This window comes from Sorex fumeus, unplaced genomic scaffold, assembly GCF_029834395.1.
Source record: "Sorex fumeus unplaced genomic scaffold, SorFum_2.1 ptg000095l, whole genome shotgun sequence".
In the NCBI taxonomy this organism is placed as follows: Eukaryota; Metazoa; Chordata; class Mammalia; order Eulipotyphla; family Soricidae; genus Sorex; species Sorex fumeus.
Genome location: NW_026606152.1, coordinates 11,634,316 through 11,659,032, shown reverse-complemented (window position 1 = coordinate 11,659,032; position 24,717 = coordinate 11,634,316).

The following is a 24,717-nucleotide window of genomic DNA, read 5'->3' as shown; positions in this document are numbered from 1 at the left end:
GAATTTCTTTGATTTCTGTTCTGATGGCCCCTTTTTCATTTCTGATTTGATTTATTAGGGTTTTCTCTCTTTCTTTGTGAGTCTTGCAAGTGGTTTATCAATCTCCTTTATTTTCTCAATGAACCAGCTCTTGGTTTCATTGATCTTTCAGGTTGATTTTTGTCATTTCCATTTCTGCTCTAAGTTTTAGTATTTCTTTCCTACATCCTGGGTTGGGCTACTTTTGTTGGTCCTTTTCTAAGATATTGTGCTGTGATGTCAAGTTATTTATGTGTGTGTAAAAAACTAAGCATTCTGAAGGTTGTGTGTTTGCGGGCTCTCTGGATGGCTCTGTCTCACTGCCCGTATTCGGTGCTCTTGAGCTGCTGTGTGTGGTCTGGATTGGGACGGCTGTTGACCAAGGGCAGACGAAGGAAGAGACAAGAGCCAGGCTGGTTGATCTTAGTAGTATTACAAGGAAGTTTATCCCATAGAAGAAATTTGTTATGGAGGGCCCAGGTTCTCTTCAGCATGTGTTCCCCCAGAAAGTCCCCAAAATCTCCTTATATAGATCATGGTACCTCTAAAGGGCACAATACAGTGATGTCACCTGTAAGGTCCCTAGGGACCCTGAGGGAACAAAAAGGAGTTACAGAAATAACATTGAGGTTGCAAAACATACATTGTTTCTTTACATCTGCAGGCCAGTAATTTTGGCCTCCGGAAAAAGATACAAAACCAAGACCAAAACCTTTCACAAGCACTTTTTTTTTTAATAGAAGCCGAGATTATTTTATTTATTTATTTAATTATTGCTTTTTGGGTCACACCCGGCAATGCCCAGGGGTTACTCCTGGCTCTTCACTCAGGAATCACCCTTGGCGGTGCTCAGGGGACCATATGGGATGCTGGGAATTGAACCCTGGTCAGCCGCGTGCAAGGCCAACGCCCTACCCACTGTGCTATTGCTCCAGCCCGGCACTTTTTTTTTTATTAGTGAAACACCATGAGGTACAGTTGTAGACTTACAAACAAAATTTGTGCTTGAGTTTCAGTTATACAATGATGAAGTACTTTCACAAGGTATAAGCACTTGGACTTGCATCCCAAAGACCAGTGTGCTAGAGAATGGAATCTACATCCCAAAGACAAGAATCTGAGCTTTGTATCCCAAAGACTAGTCTGGCTAGAGCTAGGAATCTACATCCCAAAGATCAGGCCTGGCTAGCACCTGAGATCTGCATATCTAAAACCAGCTGGGTTTCTGTGAGAGAAGGAAAACCCGCCTCTTACAATATACAAAAATTTTTTACTGAAGGCAGATTGAAGGGAAGAAATGTTCAGTCTCATCCAAACTACTCAGGACATACAGGAAAGTCGCTGCTAGAACAGATTCTCATTTAGCAGATCAACCCACCCTAGAATGGAATCCCCGGGTGTGTTTTTCCTCTCCTTGTCCAACAAACATATAAGCATACATAATATAAATCATTTTGTATGGACACAGTAAGAAATACCTTAAGCTTATAGAATTGCTCTCCTAGGGCCATCTCGATCTCAGACTGCAGTGCTCAGGCCAGATAGTCTTTTCTATCACTAGCAGGGTCCTAGTCTCATCGTTACTTTTGGATCATGACAGCATTTCTCTATGATCAAATTTCTAACTTATAGTTAAGAATCGTGGCACTTTGGCCTGGCCCATCTCAATGCCAGGGTAGCACATAGCTTACCTGTTTGCCCTGGTTCCATCCAGTCCCTCGTTGGGACCCTGCTTTGGGGGATGGTAGGAAGTGAGGGCAACTGAAGCTTAAGTTGAGAAAGCAGATGCCTGGGAATGAATAATATTCAAAGCCAATTAAATTCCAAGTTATAAAAGCATAATATTAATTGTCTTCTTGTTTTTATACAAAAGGACATTGCCTTAAAATAAACTATTCAAAAGACATAAGGAGAGGAGAAAGACAATATTAACTTACAAGTTCAGTGTCCTAGAAAGTTCTGACCTTACAAATTAACAGAATCTGATTAGGGGAATAAGCTGATTAACTGTTTGGGGAAGAAAGCATAGAGAAGTGGTTACAGATAAGCAAAAGAACAGGAGTGACTCGGGAGCACTGGTATGGGAGCAACCCAATAAACCTAAACTACCTGAGGCTTTGCAGGAAAAACAAAAAAGTGTTATCCTACATGTGTGCGCTTTCTTCCTTGCTGATAAATGCTTAGAGAGCTATAAATTTTCCCCTTAAAACTTCTTTAGCACCCATCCCAACCAGGTACAGCCCGCCTCCAGGGCCTGGGACTCTCTCTGGGCATGCGCAGCTAGCTCGATCTCATAGAACAGCCAGTTTTTTCCCCCATTCTGCGCGGGACGGGAACTGAGCCGCACCTCTCAGGAACAAAGCTGAACATCTCCGGGTACCCTCTCCCCATCCCGACCAGGTACAGCCCGCCTCCAGGGCCTGGGACTCTCTCTGGTCATGCGCAGCTAGCTCGATCTCAGAGAACAACCTTTTTTTTCCCCCTCATCTGCGCGGGACCAGCGCAGGGACCCTTTCCCACAACATATGCCCTAGGAACCACAAGCTACCTTCTTAGATGGAATCTTCTCTATTTTAGCTCAGCCACTAGAAACACAGTAGCCAATAACTCATAAGCCTATCTCAACTCACACTGCATATCATGCAGAATAGTAGCAGTGAACGTGAAGGACTAAACCACACTTGTCACAATGGTAAAGCAATGCAAAAGCCCACCAACCTTTCTTATTGAAGAGGCTAGCCCAGAAGATATCAACAGTACTGTAGTGTTAGACAACCTCTCTGACAAGGAATTCAGAGGGGAGCTACTTAGGATGCTTAGGGAACTAAAAGATACAATGGAAATCAATGCCAATAAAAGACAAGAAGATTTGAAGGCAGAAATGAGGAAAATGCAATAGGAAATGTCAGACCTGAAAAACCTAGTAGGCGAATTGAAAAACTCAGTGGAAGGCCTCAGCAGCAAAGTATCAGCTGCTGAGAACAGAATCAGTGAGCTCGAAGATGAAGTTCAGAGACTCTCCAGGAAAGAGCAGAAAATGGAAAAGAGACTCACAATTCGGGAACAGATGGCAAGAGAAGATCGTGAGAAGCCAAGAGGGGTAATATAAGAATTATTGGAGTCCCAGAGGGACAGGAAGAAAACCTTGATGAAGAAGAAACTGTCAGAGACATCACTGCTACAACGTTTCCAGAGCTGAAGAAAACTTGTTTCCAGAGCTGAAGAAAACTTGTTTCCAGAGCTGAAGAAGACTTGTTTCCAGAGCTGAAGAAAACTTGTTTCCAGAGCTGAAGAAAACTTTCAGAGCTGAAGTAGGCCCGAAGGGTACCAGCTAGAAGAAATCCGAATAAAAATACCCCAAGACACATTCTGATCAAAATGACCAAAACCATAGACAGAGACAAAATTCTGAAGGCAGCAAGATCAAAGAAAGAAATCTCTTACAAAGGAGCATCCTTAAAATTCACAGCTGATTTTTCTGATGAAACCCTCATGGCCCCAAAACAGTGGTGGGACATAGTGAAAAAATTCAATGAAATAAATGCCTCTCCAAAAATACTTTCGAGACTCTCATTCATAATAGAAGGAACAACACACAGTTTCACAGACAAACAACAGCTCAGGAACTTCATAGACTCAAAACCATGGTTACAAGAACAACTAAATGGGCTACTTTAAGGCAAGAAAGGCCCCTCAAATACACCAAATTTCAACAGAACAATGGGACAAAATCCCATAACAATAATCTCTCTCAATGTCAATGGGATAAACGCACCAATTAAAAGACAGAGTGGCAGGCTGGATGAGAAAATTGAACCCAACATTCTGCTGCCTGCAAGAAACACATCTCAATAGTCAAAGCAAACACAGACTCAGAGTCAAAGGCTGGAAAACAATTGTACAGGCAAACAGCTACCATAAAAAAGCTGGGGTAGCCATCCTAATATCAGACCACATCGATTTCAGAGTGAAGAAGTTCAAAAGAGACAGTGAATGCCATTTCTTATTGATCAAAGGATCTGTAAAACAGGAAGAACTTACAATAATAAATGTATATGCACCTAATAAGAGACCAGCAAAGTACTTAAAACAATTACTCATGGATTTGGAAAAAGACATCAATAGCAACACAATGCTAGTGGGAGACTTCAACACCGCTTTGTCACCTCATGATAGAACAACCAGACTCAAGCTTAGCAAGGACATACTTCATCTGAGGGAAGCAATGGAAGAAAGGGATCTAGTAGATATATACAGGACACTTCATCCTCAAAAAGCTGAATACGCATTCTTCTCAAGCGTACATGGAACATTCTCCAAGATAGACCACATGCTGAGCCATAAAACATGCCTCCATAAAATTAAGAAGATAGAGATAGTATCAACATCTTCTCAGACCATAATGCGCTGAAATTAGAAGTAAATCACACACAAAAACAGAAAACTAAATCAAACACCTGGAAATTAAACAGTGCGCTATTGAACAATGAGTGGCTTAGAAAGGAAATCAAAGAGGAAATCAAAATATTCCTAGAAACGAATGAAAATGAGAACACAAGTTACCAAAACTTATGGGACACAGCAAAAGCTGTGTTAAGAGGAAAGTTTATAGGTCTACAAGCATTACTCAGGAAGGAGGAACGAGCACACATAAGTAACCTTACCTAACAGCTTAAGAGCTTGGAGAAGGACCAAAAAAGGAGCAAAACCCGAACAGGAGGAAGGAAATAATAAAACTCAGAGCAGAGATTAACGAGATGGAAACCCAAAAAACAATTCGAAAGATCAATGAAACCAAGAGCTGGTTCTTCAAGAAAATTAACAAGATTGATAAGCCTCTAGCAAAACTCACAAAGAAAGGGAGAGAGAAAACCCTAATAAACCGAATCAGAAATGAAAAGGGGGTTATTACAACAGAAACTACAGAAATTCAAAGGATCCTCAGGGAGTACATTGAGAAACTTTATGCCACGGTACATCAAAACCTCGAGGAAATGGATAAATTCCTAGACTCCTACAGACTCTCAAGGCTGAACCAAGAAGACCTGGAATACCTGAACAAACCTATCACCATCAAGGAAATTGAAATGGTAATAAAAAGTCTCCCCAAGCACAAAAGTCCTGGCCCAGATGGATTCAGTAGTGAATTCTTCCAAATCTTTAAAGAGGACTTACTCCCTATCCTCTTTAAGCTTTTCCACGAAATTGAAATATCAAAAACACTTCTGAATAGTTTCTACGAAGCAAATATCACACTGATAACAAAAGCAGACAGAGATACCACAAAGAAAGAGAATTACAGGCCGATATCCCTGATGAACACAGATGCAAAGATCCTCAACAAACTACTAGCAAATAGAATCCAACTACTCATCAAAAAGATCATACACCATGACCAAGTAGGATTCATCCCAGGGATGCAAGGATGATTCAACATTCGGAAATCAATCAACATAATCCATCATATCAACAAAAGAAAAGATAAAAAGCATATGATTATATCAATAGATGCAGAGAAAGCATTTGACAAGATCCAGCACCCCTTTATGATGAAAACCCTAGCCAAAATGGGTATAGAGGGGACCTTCCTCAACATAATTAAAGCGATCTACCACAAGCCTACAGCAAGCATCATCCTCAATGGGGAAAAACTTAGAGCCTTCCCTCTAAGATCAGGGACGAAACAAGGATGCCAACTCTCTCCACTGCTGTTCCATATAGTACTGGAAGTACTTGCAATAGCGATTAGGCAAGAAAAAGATATTAAGGGCATTCAGGTAGGAAAGGAAGAAATCAAGCTCTCACTATTCGCAGATGATATGATACTATACTTAGAGAACCCAATAACCTCCACCAAAAAACTCCTAGAACAATAGACTCGTATAGTAAAGTTGCAGGCTATAAAATCAATACCCAAAAGTCCATGGCTTTCCTATATGCAAACAGTGAGAGAGAAGAAAGCAACATGAAAAAAACAATCCCGTTCACAATTGTGCCCCAGAAAATCAAGTACTTAGGAATCAGCTTAACTAAGGAAGTAAAGGACCTGTACAAAGAAAACCACAAAACACTACTTCAGGAAATAAAAGAGGACATGAGGAAATGGAAAGGTATCCCCTGCTCATGGGTCGGGAGACTTAACATTGTCAAAATGGCAATACTACCAAAAGCATTGTATAAATTCAATGCAATCCCTACAAGGATACCCATGACATTCTTCAAAGAAATGGAGCAAACACTCCTGAAATTTATATGGAACAATAAGCCCCCACGAATAGCTAAAGCAATTCTTGGGAAAAAGAAAATGGGAGGAATCAACCTCCCGAACTTCAAACTGTACGACAAAACAGTAATAATTAAAAAAGCATGGTACTGGAACAAAGGCAGAACTGCAGACCAATGGAACAGGGTTGAATACACTGACATCTCCCCTCAATCATATGATCATCTAATCTTTGATAAAGGTGCAAGTAATGTGAAGTGGAGTAAGAAAAGCCTCTTTAACAAATTTTTCTGGCATCTCTGGATGGCTACATGCAAAAAAATGGGCTCAGAACTCTGCCTAACACCACGTACAAAAGTAAGATCAAAATGGATTAAAGACTTCAACATCAAACCAGAAACCATAAGGTACATTGAAGACAAAGTTGGCAAAACCCTCCATGACATTGAAGCTAATGGTATCTTCAAAGATGCCACGCCACTGACTGAGCAAGTGAAAACAGAGATAGATAAATGGCACTATCTTAAACTAAGAAGCTTCTGCACCTCCAAAGAAACAGTGACCAAAATACAAAGACAGTCTACAGAATGGGAAAGGATATTCACCGAATACACATCTGACAAGGGGTTGATATCCAGGATATACAAAATACTGGTTAAACTCCACAAGAAGAAAACATCCAACCCCATCCAAAAATGGGGCAATGGAATGAACAGAAACTTTCTCAAAGAAGAAATCCAAATGGCAAAAAAGCACATGAGAAAATGCTCTACATCATTAATCATCAGGGAGATACAGATCAAAACGACCATGAGATACCATCTCACACCTCAGAGACTGGCCCACATTCAAAAGAACAAAAGCAACCGATGCTGGCGTGGATGTGGCGAGAAAGGGACACTCCTTCACTGTTGGTGGGAATGTCCACTGGTTCAGCCCTTCTGGAAAACAGTATGGACGATTCTCAAAAAATTAGAAATTGAGCTCCCATTTGACCCAGCAATACCACTCCTGGGAATATATCCCAGAGAGGCAAAAATGTATAGTCGAAGTGACATCTGCACTTGTTTGTTCATTGCAGCACTCTTTACAATAGCCAGAAACTGGAAGAAACCTGAATGCCCACGAACAGATGACTGGTTAAAGAAACTTTGGTACATCTACACAATGGAGTACTATGTAGCTCTTAGAAAAGATGAAGTCATGAAATTTACATACAAGTGGTATAATATGGAAAGTATCATGCTAAGCGAAATGAGTCAGAAAGAGAAGGATAGACATAGAAAGATTGCATTCATCTGGGGGATATAAAGTAACAAAGTATGAGATTAATACCCAAGAATAGCTGAGATCAGCACCAGGAGGATTACTCCATATCTTAGAGGCCAGCCAGGTATCCTAGAGGAAAGGGCAGTTCAGATAGAGAAGGGAGCACCAAATAAAGGATGTTTGGAGGATCCTCCCAGGAGGGGAGATGCATGTCGAAAGTAGACTATGGACTGAACATGTTTGCCACTCAATGCCTCTTTTGCAGACCACAACACCCAAAAGGAGAGAGAGAACACAGGGGATTGCCCTGCCACAGAGACAGGGGGGATGGGGGGATGGGGGTGGGAGGGATATTATCCATGGTGGTGGAAAATGGGCACTGGTGGAGGGATGGGTATCTGATCATTGTATAATTGAAACCAAAGCACAAAAAATTGTAAATCTACAACTTTAAAAAAAATAAAATAAAATAAAGGGAAAAAAAAGTTGATAAAATGGGTTCCTCCCATTTTAATGTATATTGGAAAACTAAAGAATTATATGTGTCTGCATACCTGAAACTGTTAAATAAAAACCCACTTCAGATACAATAGAAAGATAAAAATATCTTGTTGAATAAAAATTTAGATAACTATTATAGTGTCAAAATTCTATATCTGAAGAATGTTTTCCAAAGTGTAAGTAAAAAGTTCAACAATATTGTGCCAGGCTGTTCTGGGCCTTGTACACAAGTTGTTGACCAAAACAAACAAACAAACAAACAATAAATATGCTCACTATCTTTAAGTGAAAACCATGAGGAATGCACATTGAGAGCTTGGGCAAAACATACTTGTTTTCATTTCACATTTTCCTCCAACCCTTACAAGCAGTTTAGAGAAATAATACTTTAACAAAGCGATCCAGTCCTTTCACTGTTTATTTTTAAAAGCATAGTTTTTTCCGACAGAGGATTTGCTAAACTGAAAATAAAATTTTATCTGTTTTGTTTAATGGGGCTGCATTTATGAAGTACTTTTAATATTACCCAGGGAATTAACACTATTGCTTATTATTTACTTAGGTTTTTTTTTCATTTTAGGGGAAATGCCTACTTGTCTTTGCTCCAGTCTTATTTCTGGCTCTGTGCTCAAGGACCACTGATGGTGGTACTTGGGGGACCATATGTGGTACAATCCATATGTGGACCAGATTGATTCCATACAAGGTAAGTTCCCTACCTGCTATCCTATCTTTCTAGGCCCCCAAAATTCATCTATTTCTTTTTTCTTTTGTGTTTGAGTCATGTATGGTGGTAATCAGGGTGTATTTCTGTTTCTGTGCTCAGTAATTACTCCGGGCCAGCCATGCTCACAGGATCATATGGGGTTCCAGAGATTAACCTGAGGTGTCTATATGAAAGTCCCCTATTTACTGTACTATCTCTCCAGCTCAGTTTATCTATTTGTGATAGTTTAACCACCTGATAAAAGTGAGTATGAGAGGTGAGGTTCATCCAATTAGCTCTTGACACACATGTGTACTCAGACCTAGTACCTGATGACTGTTGAAGACATATGTCGTCCAATGCAGAATAGAAAGAATATGATCTGCTTGGTACATCTTTCATCGAGTGGACACTGGACTCAGTGCACAAAGGTTTCTCTTAATGTGATCAATCTTTTATGTACTCGCTCTAAATTTGGAGAATACAAACCTTGCTCAAACTGCTTAACACTGGACAGTGTTCTCTTCCAGATGCTTATTCATAGGAAGTTCTTCCTCATCTGAAAAACCACTTATTGGTTGGCTGAATCTATTGATTGTTGGTAAAACCAAAGAACAACATCAAAAGTTTTACAATGAGAATTAAGTTTGAAGATATTAAATAAAAGGCAAATTCTTTCTCTCACTAAGTTCAAATCGCCTGTTTAGACAGCTTTGAAATCACTGTGGCTGTGACTGTGGTCATCCAATCTCTTGATAGGATCTCAAAAAGTATTTTCACCCTGAGTTGTAAAAAATTTTGGCTCCTATTTGCCTGTTATCTTCAAAGACATTTGCACTAAGAATTTCCATCCCTCATCCCAATTTTGGAATTCTTTTTAGCATATCCTCTATTTTTGCCCTTTGTCTTGGTATCTTTGAATATACTTATGCCAGTAACAATCTCACAAAATATTAAGAGGGGTTGGGGGACAGGGAATGGGAGATTGTTTACTGTCCAAACTCTGTGTGTTGAAGAGCAGCTCTTCTTCACTGAAAGTAATCATGACTAATTCAGTGCTCTGATAAAAACTGTCGTCCTGGAAATACTTCAGAAGGATTATGCCCTTTACAACTATAAAATTTCTTTGGCTGAGATATGTGCAGACATATTATTTGTATCTGCACATGACCTGAACTTGGTCACTCCTCATGAACTGAAGTTCACCAGACAGTGTTTAGAACCTCACACTTTCACTTAGATGTCAAAAGTTTAAGTTCTCCATTTATTACAAAAACAATCAATAATTCAAGACAGAAGTTCAGTAAAGGTTTAAGTAGGAATGAAAACAAAAGAGGAGTATCAACAACAACAAAAAGTTATGGAAGCATTTGTCTATGGTGATTCTTGGTTTGACTTTCAAGATGAAAAAAATATCTACTTTTCTTGTGATGTATTCTATATGCCAAACACAGTAACAACAAAGTCTCCAATGGAGACATTACTGGGCCCACTCAAGCAAATCAATGAAAAACAGGAGGACAGTAACGGACAGTGATGGATTTTTATCGAGTATTTAGTGATATTCACCTCTCTTATTTAATATATGTAGATCTCTTGATGGCACATTGTGCCTTTGGATATTATATTTTGTTTTTTAAAATACCTACCATATTTTTTTTCATGTAGCTTGTCTAGTTTTGCTAGCACCATTTATTAAAGAGGCTTCCCTTGCCCCACTTCATATTTCTTGCTCCCTTATCAATGATCATGTTTGAGGGTATGTGTAAGGATATTCCACCCTGTTCCATTTGTCTGTAGCTCTTCCCTTTGTTCCAGTACCATGCTGTTTTAATTATTACCGCCTTGTAGTAGAGTTTGAGGTTGAGGAAGGTGATGCCTCCCATCTTCTTTTTCCCCAGAATTTCTTTATCTATTCATGGGGTTTGTTGTACCATATGAATTCCAGGAGTGAAAAACCCGAGCACCCTAGAACAGATGACTGGCTGAAGAATCTTTGGTTACATCTACACAATGGAATACTATGCAGTTGTTATAAAAGATGAAGTAATGAAATTTGCATATAAGTGGATCAACATGGAAAGTATCATGTTAAGTGAAATAAGTCAGAGAGGGACAGACATAGAAAGATTGCACCCATTTGTGGAATATGAAGTAACAGAATGGGAGACTAACACCCAAGAATAGTAGAGATAAGTAGCTGGAGGATTACTCCACAACTTAGAAGCCAGCCTCACACGCTTGTGGAAAAGGCAATTCAGATAGAGAAGTGATCACCAAGTAAAGGATTCTAGGAGAACCCACTCGGGATGGGAGATGTGAACTGAAAGTAGACTATAGACCAAACATGATGGCCACTTAGTACCTCTATTGCAAACCATGACACCCAAAAGGAGAGAGAGAAAGCAGGAGGAAATGCCTTGCTATAGAGGTGGGGAGGGGTGGGGGGATAGGGTAGGGATTGTGGGAGGGATGCTGGGACCATTGGTGCTAGGGAATGGGCACTGGTGGAGGGATGGGTACTAGAACATTGTATGACTGAAATGCAAGCATGGAAGTTTGTGAGTCTGTAACTGTACCTCATGGTGATTCACTAATTAAAAAAAATACCTATCATAGTTTCAATTTTCATAGTAAATAAGAGACACATATGATCCCAAAAGAAAAAATGTCTCTTCTTGCAAAAACTTATTTTTATTTATTTATTTATTTTTTGTTTTTTGCGTCACAACTGGCGATGTACAGGGGTTACTCCTGGCTCTGCACTCAGGAATTACCCCTGGCAGTGCTCAGGGGACCATATGGGATGCTGGGAATAGAACCCGGGTCGGCTACATGCAAGGCAAATGCCCTACCAGCTGTGCTATTGCTCCAGCCCCAAAACTTATTTTTAATAAGCAACAAAGACACTAAAATTAAAGCTCTATTTTCAATGTATATGCTATTGTACCATATAATGTATTTTTCTGCAAACACTGTTTTTAATTCAACAATGTATGTTTGACATTTTCTTGGGTGAGCTTATTTAATGTAAATGACTCTTATGCTTCAACTTGCTCATCTGAAAAAATTAGAATCTTATGTATTTCATTTCTTATATGTTAAAATAAAATAAATAGGAGATTATGCTGTTCATATCCCAAGGAGTCAAAGTCCATTGATCCACGTAAAAAAACCAATCTAGTATATTATAAAACTAAGGATATTTAATTTAGGTTGTTCCTTATAAATTTCCCTGATGATCATAAGTAAAACTTAAGTTCTCCACCTAAAAATAGGTAAAATAACTTTTTACCAACCCTTGCCACCTGAAAACCCCCATTATAATAACAAATCATTCACTATCACTATTACTATCCTCCCATTGTTCATCTATTTCTCGAGCGGGACCAGTAATATTGTGAAACTTGTTACTGTGTTTGGCATATCCAATATGTCACAGGTAGCTTGCCAAGCTTTGCCGTGTGGACAGAATACTCTCGGTTATTTGCCGGGCTCTCTGAGAGAGGTGGAGGAATCAAACTGGGGTCGATCATGTTGGCTGCGTACAAGGCAAATGCCCTACCCACTGTGCTATCGCTCCAGCCCATTGCAAAGGTTAAATGCATTCTCATTTTCACTTTATAAGCTATCATGTAATGTTATGACTCTCAATTTTACAACATATTCAGCTGACGTCTTCTGTTCACTTCTGTTCACCCAAGAGAGTTTTTGATTTCATGAAACGAAATATTCACATCAAGTAAAGCTCTCTGGGATCTTCTTCTTCTTCTTCTTCTTCTTTTTTTTTTTTTTTTTTTTTTTTGCTTTTTGGGTCACATCCAGTGATGCACAGGGCTCACTCCTGACTTTGCACTCAGGACTTACTTCTGACGATGCTTGGGGAACCATATGGGACACTGGGAATTGAACCCGCTTTGGTCACATGCAAGGCAAATTCCCTCCCACTCTGCTATTGCTCCAGTCCCTGGGATTTTTTTTAACATTAATAATTGTTGAGTAGATTGTGTCTGGTACATAGTAAGATCTCAGATTCAAAGTACATTATTATTATTCTTATGATGGAAAATAGTACAATCCTTATGCAATAACTAGTACTCATTCTACCACTTATTATTCCTTATTTATGTGGACATATTTTCATATATATAAGGTGTAGTACACAAAAGGAATATATTCAAATCATACTTTGAAATTTTCTTCTTTGTCTTCAATTTGTTCGTCCATAACAGTTACAGTATATCTATTGCAAAATTACTGAGTATCTTTTTTTGAATGACCTAATAGAGCAGTATTTCTACAATAGATACTAACACATTAAAGCACAAGTCTTAGTGTCTTTTCAGAAATACTTGCAATGTCATAAATGGACTAGTCAGTAATTGACTCATCAAACCTTTGTTTTCTTAACTGGGATCATATTTCCCCCCACGTGATCATGTTTTTAAGAGTTTGGAGTATTTAATCAAGAGAACAGAGTTAAACTACACCAAGGATCATGTATACCCTTTTTAAAAATGATAGTTGTATTTCTATAATATAGTTATGAAGAGTTGACATTCCACAGGATACCTATTTATATTATTCCCCACCAAGGTGCTTTTTTTCTCTTTAACTTTGTCTTAGTTTTGTATGTTTAGCTTTATTTTTTTATGGCTTTATTATAGCTAATATAATAGTTTTCCACCTAATAAAGTCTGCCTGGGAGAAGATATAGAGACAATTTTTTAGTGTAATCATTCCTAAAGTCTTTTGCATTGCAAACAATGGGGATTCGGCATAACTGGTACATAAGCAATATTTTGCTCGGATTAATAACATTTGTGAAAATTCACCCCTCTGCTCTCTTCTTCTAATCATAATATCTGGCACCAATCACCCTGAATCTCTGGGAACTGTGGCTGGGGAAGGATCCATGACCAGTTCCTTTCTGGCTCATGCTGATTCCTTGCCGGTTGACAAGTTCTCTGAACAGATTGTGCTAGCCTGGTGCCAGGTAGTTGCCTTTCAATTCCTGTTCCTGCAGTTTCACTGCTTCCTGAAGGAAGGCAGGGCATACACATCCCTGCTCTAAAGCCCAAAGGCAGCTCATCAGGGCATTGGGAAAACTTCCACCATTGGCAAGACTGCGGCATTCATCTCAGCAAGCTCTAAATAACAGCAGGAGCTCCTGGTTGAGGGTCATTCAGACGAAGTTCAACAGAAGGAAACCTACTATTTCATAATAAAAACATATTTTGAGTTTAGTACACATGCAACTTCTGTATCACCAGCAGTATTTGTTAGGATTGTTGATGCCCTTTCCCTAAACCGACTTTGTCCTCTATTGACTTTTTGTATTTTGTACTGTATGTTATTTTGCTTTATTTGTTGTGTTCTAAAAATTAACACAGTTTGATTTGCTTATTCTTATGCATATAGGCCAGGAATAATTCAGAGAGACACTCAGATAACCCGTTTTGGCCCCATGTGACTCCCTGTTGGCCTTGCTCCAGGAAAAAAGGATTAACAAAGATTCTTTGTCCAGTCACCATAGTTGCCAATGGTGCAGTTTGGAAAGTAGTTCCTCACTGTTAATGTAGGGCAGGAGGTAGCAAAAGCTTAAGTCAGCTTTTCTATTTAGGCAGTTAGCCCATAGTGAGCCAGGAACACCAGTGCCTAAAATGAACAGCTTGGTTCAAATGTGAAAGTTCAAATTGTGCTTCTTAGATAAGAAAATAACTTACGCAGAGGTATGGGTTGTCTTAGTGCAGATTATTTGAGCACAGAGCTCAACAACAGCAACAAAAGCATATGATAGGATTAAGTTCTGTAATGGTCATAATCCCAGAGACACACAAATGAATCTCAGAAATGAGCGGCTCTTGGCAGAAATGCCTCCAGACTTTGCATTAGGTCACTTCCACCAGGCCACCCCAGATGGAAAAAGGTGTCATCCCTCTGCTTAATCCCCAGGAAGCCCAGCAGCTGCCATCTTCCAGAGCTCATTGGAAAATCCAGGTACAAACCAGCAGTGATGACACACACCAGGCCTCACGGGGAGAGGGGAGGAGCCGGTCCTTCTCCTTCCCTGCCCTAAAGGACCCCGCCCATGAACATCCCCTCCTCCTACCCCCAGCTACTTATTAAGCTCCATAACGGTCATGATCTCAGAGACATCAAATGAATCTCAGAACTGAGCAGCTGTTAGAAGAAACCTCTCTAGACCTAATTATTAAAATTTTAGAATTCCAAGATCATGCAGCTGTTCTTTTGGCCACACAATATCATATGCTATTCATAACCAGCAATAGAAAGCAAATTGTCTAATGTTACCTTTTAGGCAAGTCTGAGTGTTGGGAAAAATTCCAAATAATAATGGTGGGACTGGTGTCGAAATATTGAATGTAATCAAAGTAGAGAGAGACTAACGTGAAAATTATCTGCCACACAGGTAGGAGTGGGTTGGCGGGTATACTGGGGGTTTTGGTGGTGGAAAATGTGCTTTGGTGAAGTGATGGGTGTTTGATCATTGTATGTCCAAGACTAAAACAGAAAAGATTTGTAACTGTTCTTATGGTGATTCAATAAATAAATTAAAAAAAAAACAGATGATAGTTCCTTGGTGTACTTAGTGTATCCCAGCTAAGAGAAGGATAAGAAGAGATCACCAAGACTCCTGTTGATCTCTAATTCTATCCTGATACAGAGAAAACCAAACCTGAGTTTTTACCTTTGTTTTTCAAGCACATGTGACTCTTCCCACTTGACAGAAAGTATGACTTGCTTCTAAGTCATCACTCCGGGTTGTACAGCACAGGGGCATCCTCCCCCTCCGCCCCCATGCCCTGGGGAAGGCTACGGGCACGGGCTGCCTTCATTTTAGTTTCTAATTTTTAATTTATTGATTAACTATGAGATACATAGTTATTTATGATTGAGTTTTATTCACACAATGGTTGAGCACCCATCCCAATACAAGTGTCCACTTCCTTCTACCAATGTCCCAGTTCCCCCTGTCCCCCGCCACTCCCCAGTCTGCCTCTATGGCATATATTTTTCTTTTTACCTTTAAGGCACTGTGGTTTGCAATATTGTTACTGCAAGGTTATTATAAATATCACTTACTTTACCTCCTTTCAGCACCAAGATCTTGTCCGAATGATCATTTCCTACTATCATTGTCATAGTGGACCTGTCTCTGATTGTGCACCTCCTTTTCTGCATTGTGGCAAAATATCTACTCAGGAAAAATGATCCTGGACTTTCTTTCTATTATCTTTAGGTGTTCTCCTACGTTTCTTTATATCTTGCAAATGAGTGCAATCATTTGGTGTCTGTCCCTCTTTCTCTGACTGATTTCACTCCACATGATACTCTATACTCTCCTTGTGCATCCATGTATCAGCAATTTTATGACTTCATTTTTTTCTAATAGCTGCATAGTTGTACTTTGTGTACATGTAGTATAGCTTCATTTTCTGTGTGTCTTCTTCAGACACTGGTTTGTCCTTCCTGCCTTGCCACAGGGAGCTTAGGTTTATTTGTTCACTTCAATCACACGGCTCCCATTCCTCTGTGTTTATTTGTAACTTCTTTCTTTTGCTCTGTTGGCTTGTAACTATTGTGTTTCTCTTCTCCTTAAGTCCTTTGCATAGTTAATTCAGAGCGATGTTCTTTTTGTATAAGCACAAGAAGTCAGTTAATGCTATGCTTTTATAACTTGGGAGTTAATTGACTGTCAGTGATATTTACCTCCTGGACATCTGTTTTCTCGACTTAAGTCTCAGTTGCCCTTAGTTCCTAGCACCCTAAAAGCAGGGTCCCTATGAGGAACTGGATAGACCCAGGGCAAACGGTGAGCAATGTTCTATCCTGGGATCAAAATGGGCCTGGCCAAAGTGCCATAAGGTCTAACTATAGGTTAAGATATTGGCCATGAACAAATGCTGTCATGATCCAAAAAGTAATAACTAGATTCAAACCCTGTTAGAGTTAAGAAAGATTAATCTGGCATGAGCACTGTAGTCTAAGTCTGTGTCAAGTTGTTCCCCAGGAGAGCTGCCCTACAAGCCTCAATGTATCTCTTACTGTGTCCATACAAGAGAACTAACATTAAGAAGTAGAATTAAGATGTTAATTAGATGTTAATTAAGTAATTGGACTAAGGAGAAAAGAAGCACCTCTAGTGGTGTTTCCACTCTTGAGCCTGATGGGCAGTCAGGAAGGGCTTTCTTATGCTGATTTTGCTACCAGACTGGGACTGGGTTTAGTGTTGGCCCCCTGTGCTGGGGAGTTTGAGAGAGAGGAGAGAGTTGTAGGGAGAGGAGAGTGATAGCTCATGCTATAAGATAGAGTGTGGAGAGATGAGTGGGAGAGACAGAAGGAGACGGGAAAGAAGGGCAGCATGAGACTAGAATGGGGAGCGCAGAGAGACTGGAAAAGGCACGTGGGAAGAATGGAATAAACAGCAACTGATAAATCAACCGGCTTGGCGCTTGCTTCCTCCTCTATCTGCCCAATGGCACAGCTGCCCTGACTGGGAGAGAGGCCCCAGGGCCTCAAAACTTGGGCGGCAAGGGGAGGAGCTTCCGGGGCCTTCCCTGGCCACTGTTGGAGATATACAAGACACCAGCTACACTGATCAATAGGTGAACACAGACAATGGATACCATCTCAAAGAAACAGCTTAATAACTGTCAATGCAGTGTAACTTCTCTTATTTTATTTTATTTATTTATTTTTGGGGCTGGAGCGATTAGAAGAGAAGTAGGAGATAAGGAGATAAAGAGAAGTAGGGCGTCTGCCTTGCATGCAGCCAACATGGCTGACCCAAGTTCGATTCCTCTGCCCCTCTCGGATAGCCCGGCAAGCTACTGAGAGTACCTCGCCTGCACGGCAAAGACTTGCAAGCTCCCCGTGACATATTCAATATGCCAAACACAGTAAGTAACAAGTGTCACAATGGAGATGTTACTGGGATCGCTCGAGTAAATCAATGAACAACAAGAGGACAGTGACAGTGATATATTTTTCATTTTTCATTAGTCGAGTTTAATCTTCAATAAAGAGAAAGAACATAGCAAGTCTATTACTTAAAAGTGTTCATTAGAGAATTCTGTGTCAAAACCCTGATTTTTTTTCTTCTTTTTAATACCGCTCTATTGAATGAACATTATTCTTTGATTTTAAGTTTTTCATTTAACTTCTCTTATTTTAACTTTTTCTTTTTATAGCTAGTTTTTTAAATTTTATTTATCCACCACAAAAGTTATGGAGTTATTCAATATTTGGTTTCTAGCTTGCAATGTTTCAACACTGATTCCTTAACCAGTGCCCACTTCCTTCCACCAACGTCCCTGTTGCCTTCCATTTGCCTCCAGTCTGCCTCTGTGAGAAGTGCGTTTTCTTTTTACAAGTGTTTGCACTGTGGCTTACAGTACTGTTACTGATAGGGTTTTATGCATCACACTTTACCATTTTTCAGTAGCCCTTTCTCCTTCTGCTTGCACACTTCCTGACACCACAGTTGTAGACCCTTCACTGTCCAATCTCCCAACCCCATTCCCAACTCCTGCCAAGTGCCATGTTTCACACTGAGGACCAGTACTTATCTTCTTTGTTTACATTGTATTTGAATGTTCATTATTTCACCATTATGTTTCTTTATATCCTGTATATGAGATAATTCCGTGCCAGTCACTCTCCCTCTGATCTAGAGAATATCATGCTGAGTGAAGTTAATTTTTAATTTTATTGTAGTTTCCGTTAAATTCTTTCAGTAGTATTAGATTCCAATGTTTTGGTTTAGTTTTGCTTTGCTTTGGTTATGGTTTTTGGGACACACACAGAAGTGTTCAGGGCTTATTCCTGACTTTGTGCTCAGGGATTACACCTGACAGAGCTTGGAGGATAATATGATATTCTGGGGATCACACATAGAGTGGCCCCATGCAAAACAAGCAACTACCTACTGAATAAACTCTCCAGCTTACAACTTTCAACGTTTTGAGGAACAAAATTTCTGCACTTTCACCACCATTAAAGTGTCCAAAATGCTATGTCACTGTTGCTGTGTCACCCATAGAATCTACAAATTCTACTGTACATAAAAGTAAACTCAATGTCAATTAAAAATCTTGATTATAAAAAAAATCATAAATTAGTGATGAAGAAAACATCACTTGATCATTTTATCACTTGACATCCTGTTACTCATCGATTTGCTCGAACAGGCACCAGTAATGTCTCCATCTATCCCAGTTGCATGCTAGTGTAGTGCAGTGGCTTCTACTTGCTACAGAAGAGCCTCAAACCATTTGTTCAGGGTCTTGACAAAGAAGTCTGACACTCTCGATGGTGGCCACACCATCTTTTGACATCCTGTGGAATCCAGTCAGTCACAGCTCTAGTCCAGAGGTCATCTCCAAATTGCATTACATGTCCTACCCATCTGCTTATTGACTCCTTGGCAAAGAAGAGAGCGTCCCTGATTCTCTATGGTTGACGGAGGTTGGAACTCTGGATTCCTTCTCTCACTTGAATGAAGCATGATACTCCAAGCATAGCTCTTTCAATACCTCTTTGGGAGACCCAAATAGCATTCTCATCGTGATGCCATTGGGCCCAGAAGATGTTCTCCAGGGTGGCACTGAAGAGTTTCTATGAAATAGTATCACCCTGCTGAACCCCTTTCTTTACATCGATGATTGATTCCTTGTAGAATGGAGAGATCCTGGTAGTGAATTTGTAAAACAGCTCATGGAGGATCCTGATGTATTGAGTTTGAATGCCCTTTTTGGCTAGGGCTTCGATGACCGCTTCAGTCTCAACACAATCTAAAGCCTTCTTTAAATCAATGAATATTAGACAGAGCAGCATCTTGAACTCCATAGAAACCTCAATGAGCTTGGTTATTGTGTGGATATGGTTGATCATGCTGAATCCTTTTCGGAACCTGGCTTGCTCATATGGTTTTCATTCATCTAGTGTTCTGCCAATCCTATTCAGGATGACTCGGCTGAACAGCTTGTAGATGACAGACAACAGGTAGAAAAAACTTGCAACAGGACAGGAAAAAAAAATTGCCACATTCAGTTTGGCATGAAAGATTTTGAAAGGACTTCACGCAGCAATGTTTTTGTCCCATCTTAGTGGGGGAGTAAGGCTAGTATTTTAATTCACTAGCCTGAAGATCCTGTTCTCCCAATCACTTTCTAGAATTGGCGTGTACCGAACGCTATTCTTACTTTAATTTTGCACCAGTTGGAGGTTCATGTCCACCCAGGGATGCCAGATGTGTAAATACGAAAGGAGAGCAACAGTGTATCTCTCCCGCCACCTGTGTTTGGTGGTCTCATGCAACTTCCCCCACCCCGAGGAGGTAGATGGCATGGGCAGGCAAAGGAAGGAATGAGGGCCAGGTTGGTTGGTGTTACTTGCAGTTTATTTCATTCCCATCTCCATTCTCCTCTTATTCTCCTCCTGCATCTTCCTCCCTCATGCTACTTCATTCTCCTTCTCAATACCTCTTCATTCTCCTTCTGGTTCTGGAATCTGGTTCCCCTTTTACCTTCTGCTTCTGGACTCTTGCTTCTAGATCTTGATCCCCCAGCCCACTCTTACAGTTAGCATTATATCTCAATGCATGAGGGGTTGGGGCTTACACGTAGGTGTGGTCACAATCAATGAGGTAAAGTTCTTTCCCTTGGGGAAAGCTGCTTCTAGGACAGATACTCTCTCAATAGGACAACCCACCTTAGAGCGGAATCTCATGGGTGTGTTTCTCCTCTCCTTGTCCAACAAACATATAAGCATTCATAACATTAATCATTTTGTATGGACACAGTAAGAAATACATTAAGCTTATATAATTGCTCTCCTATGGCCATCTCGATCTCAGACTGCAGTGCTCAGGCCTTTCCTATCTTTAGCAGGGTCCTAATCTCGTCGTTACTTTTGGATCATGACAGCATTTGTCTATGATCAAGATCTTAACTTATAGTGAAGAATCGTGGCACTTTGGTCTGGCCCATTTTGATGCTAGGGTAGCACATAGCTTACCACTTGTCCTGGTCCCATCCAGTCCCTCATCGGGACCTTGCTTTTTGGGGCACTAGGAAAGAAGCGCAACTGAGGCTTAAGTTGAGAAAGCAGATGCCCAGGAATGAATAATATTCAAAGTCAATTAAATCCAAATATCAAAAGCATAATATTAATTGTCCTCTTGTGTCTATACAAAAGAACTTTAAAATTGCTTTAAAGTAAACTACTCAAAAGACCTAAGGAGAGGAGAAAGGCAATAACTTACAATACAAGTTCAGTGTCCTAGAAGGATCTGATCTTACAAATTAACAGAATCTGATTAGGGGAAAAAGCTTATTAACTGTTTGGGAAAGAAAGCATAGAGAACTGGTTACAGATAAGCAAAAGAATGGGAGTGACTCGGGAGCACTGTGATGAGTGTGACCCGATAGACCTAAGCACATTGTGGCAAGGGAGAAAGGACAAAGCAATGTTATCCTACAGGGTGATAGTTGCCAATGTCGTGGATGTCTCCCTTCTTATACAGTAGAATGGTCCTGCTGGTTTTCCATTGGGACGGAACCTTGCATTCAGACAGGTAGCGTATGTAGAGCTGAGCCAGTGTATTGATTAGTACTGATGGCAGATTCTTCAGGGGTTCGGGTCTGGGCTTGTCTGAGTCACGTACTGTTCTCTTCTTTACTGATGAAATGGTGTGTCGGATTTTGGAAGGGAAAACGTTGGGAACGACATATCCATCCTGCGGAATTTGGTGTGTCGGCAGGTGGTCGTGGCTATCAAAGAGATCTGAGTAGAAGTCATGGATAATCTTCTCCATTGTCCTTCTGGATGTTGTAATAGATCCATCAGGACATCGGAGGACAGTCATCTTGGTCCTGTAGTTGGCGAAGGACAGTCGGGCTTTTTTTTTTTTGTTTGTTTGTTTGTTTTATCAGGTGGGTGTTTTGAATGTGTTTCCCAGCTTCTGCCACATCAGCCAGCCCTGCTGCTCTTCTCTCTTTGAGATCTTCCTTGATCTCTTCTCTACACTGCTTTGTGTGCTTGCATGTTAGCTTTTGGTTGCTTGAGGCTAGCGCCCAGCCATGTTGGCGAATGAGCTCGAGGTTACTTTGAAGACAGGTGTTTTTTTTTTTGTGGCTTCTCTCTCTTGGCGTTCCTTGCATAATCATGGAGATGCTGAACCACTCGATTGTATTCCTTATAGATGTTGTCAATGATGACATCTTCCACATTGCTGCAATAGTGCCAAAGAGCATCCAGTTGGTGGTCGTTCTGGGAGTTCTCATCTTACATTTTGTAGCCCTTTCTCCCTGCTCTGTGAAATAGAATTTTGCTGAAGAAGAAGGTGATCTGATCCCTTTTGGAATTTTGGGAGCAATATTGGTCAGGGAAAACCTTAGATTGAATATGATGTGGTCAATTTCATTGTGGAACTGTCCACCAGAAGAATCCCATATCCAATGTTTAATTTTGGCCTTATGGAACTGTGAGTTATCATGGATGGTCTTGGTCGATGTGATTAATTCCTGAAGTGACATCTCATATTCTACAGCACTGATATACCAGGAGTAACACAACACATTGGATAGGGTGCAAAGGTGAAGGCAACAGATCTTGATAAAAAAAAATAGCAAACAAGTCTCGACCTGTAACAACATATTAGTTATCTCTTATACCTAATGGATCCAGGTTGAGATTCAATAATCTTAACACACTTTCTTCTAAGGAAACTTTTTGGTCATTTTTAGTGGATTATTCATAACAAGTAATACAAAATATTTAGGGTCAGCTATTGGGGCAGGCTAGGGTGGTGGTTGGGAAAATTCAAAATTATGGTTGTGGGAAGATGTAATGGTGGTGGGATTTGTGTTGGAATATTGTGTGTAATAAGTTATTCTGAACAATCATAAAACTTAGTAAAAATTGAGGGAGAACTCTCTTCTAAGCCTTCCTACCTTCTAACTCAAGCCCATTGATTTTTCTCTTTTAATGTTTCATAACATTTTTAACTGCATGAACCTAACTAGTTAGTATTTCAACATTCCAAGATATGGAATGTTGAAATGAAATGTCATTTATATAATATTATATAAATGTAATAAATAAATACTCTTATTTATTCCCATGTAATAAATAAGAATAGAAATTCCTATAGTTGGAAATCTCTGAGTCTTTTAGTGAAAATTGCAGAAGTGTATTTCTTATATTATCAGCATTAATATTTAGTTTTCACTTTACAAAAAAGACTGGAAACAGCATGTATTGATGGTATATGTTAAAGAGGAACTCTCATTGTTGTTGGCAATTTCAACCTATTCAACTATGTGGAAAACAGAACAGGCTTTTTTTTTTTAAAAGAATACAACTCCTTTATGACACATGATCCTATTTCTTTTTTTCTTAGCATTTATCTCAAGAATGTGAATATATTGATTAAAAATATAGAGACTGCCATTTTCATTGCTGTACTAAATCTAATAGCCAGTAAATTGGGCAGCATCTGTCCAATGGCAGATGAATTAGATTTGCAGTTGAGTTATATGTACATAATAGAATACTATACTACTTTAAGAAAGCACGAAATTTTTCACTTTGCTGCTACTTGGATGAAACTGAAGGACATCAGAAGAACAAATACCAGATGATCTCACTCATCTGTGGTATACATAGTAGTAAAACAAAATATTACACAGTATGTAATGAAGACAAATTCTTGGTCCCAGAAAGTGAAATTGAGATTTCCACAGTGAAGGATAGAGTTGGTAGTAGGCAAATTACATTATAACCTCTTTAACAATGACTCATGGAGGAAGAAGCCTCCCTAAACCTTTTGTTACTATTTTTGTTTGTAACCTTAACTTCCTCCTTTGCCTTCAACAGGGGCAAAAATGAATTGATCTCTTAGGACTCACAAAGTCTCTAATTTGTTACTCAAAGCTGAAAAGACTATTTCTGACATCTGCACAAATGCATACATTTTTTTGAAGTTCACATTTTTCTAACTTTATTTAAACACTGTGGTTTACAAAGTTGTCCATAATACAGTTGTTTGGACATTTATTGTTCTAACACTAATCCTACCACCAGTGTGACCTTCCCTCTACCATTGTTTTCAGTTTCCCAACCCCCAAGCTGCCACCTTAGCAGGTACAATATAATTTATTTTATATTGCTTGTTATATATACCAGCAGGACTGTACAAGAAGGGAGACATCCACGACATTGGCAACTATCGCTCAATCTGCCTATTGTCTGTTGTCTACAAACAGTTCACTCGAGTCATCCTGAATAGGATTAGCAGAACACTAGATGAAGGACAACCATGTGAACAAGCCGGATTCCAAAAAGGATTCAGTACCATCGACCATATCCACACAATTACTAAGCTCATTGAGGTTTCTCGGGAGTTCAAGATGCCGCTCTGTCTAACGTTAATTGATTTAAAGAAGGCCTTTGATTCTCTTGAGATGGAAGCAATCATGGATGTCCTAGCCAATCAGGGCATACAAACTCAATACATCAGGATCCTTCGTGAGCTCTATTGCGGATTCACTACCAAGATCTCACCATTCTACAAAGAAGTAATCATCCATATCAAGAGAGGGGTTCGGCAGGGTGATACCATTTCACCAAAACTCTTCAGTGCCACCCTCGAGAACATCATGCGACGACTGGAATGGAAAGAAATGGGAGTGAAGATAGATGGTCGGCAACTACACCACCTCCGCTTTGCTGATGACATCGTTCTAATAACACCAAACATCAGCCAAGCGGCACAAATGCTGAACGACTTTGACCGTGAATGTGGAAAGGTCGGACTACAGCTGAATCTTACGAAGACAATGTTTATGAGAAACAGCCTTTTTCCTGACGCTCCATTCACTATCAATGGAACCATCATCTCCGAATGCAACAGTTATATATACCTAGTTTGAGAAATCAACATGATGAATGACCTGGCACCTGAGTTGCGCAG